This window comes from Sinocyclocheilus anshuiensis, unplaced genomic scaffold, assembly GCF_001515605.1.
Source record: "Sinocyclocheilus anshuiensis isolate Anshui unplaced genomic scaffold, SAMN03320099.WGS_v1.1 scaffold273, whole genome shotgun sequence".
Lineage (NCBI taxonomy): Eukaryota > Metazoa > Chordata > Actinopteri > Cypriniformes > Cyprinidae > Sinocyclocheilus > Sinocyclocheilus anshuiensis.
This window is the reverse complement of record NW_015540857.1, coordinates 931,599-932,213: the sequence shown is the minus strand read 5'-3', so window position 1 is coordinate 932,213 and position 615 is coordinate 931,599.

The following is a 615-nucleotide window of genomic DNA, read 5'->3' as shown; positions in this document are numbered from 1 at the left end:
ATATATATATATATATATATATGTGTGTGTGTGTGTGTGTATGGTGCGTAGTTAGGACAGCAAATAAATTAAAAAACGTTAAAAAGTATATGCTCTCCTAACTATGCACGATATATGGTTAGTTGCACTAGATTTTTTATGTAGTATATAAAATACAAATAAAATAACCAAACAAAAATGCTTGGCAACATTTAAAAGGCAGGACAAAATGCATTCGTTGCAATAATACACACACTGCAATCAATAAGTTGCCAATTAATGCACCTTCACCTTAATTGACCCCATGTCCACCATCTATTAAAACAAATTACTTTCTTATAACAAATTACAAAAAGAGATCATAACATGCATTTCTCCCACAGTTTTTACGCGGTGATGAAATAAGCACATTTCTCTAGTCTACTACGCAGTTTCAGACTTTCAGTTTCTTATAAATCACGTGGGTTGCGTTACCACGTCTGGTCCAAAATTCCACCTCGCGTCATAAACGACCCCCAGATGCGCTGATTGGCTAGTGCATACGTACAAACAAAATGTGGCTCGCTGATTGGTTCACCCAGCTGTCGCTCAAACACACACACACACACACACACACACACACACACACACAAACAC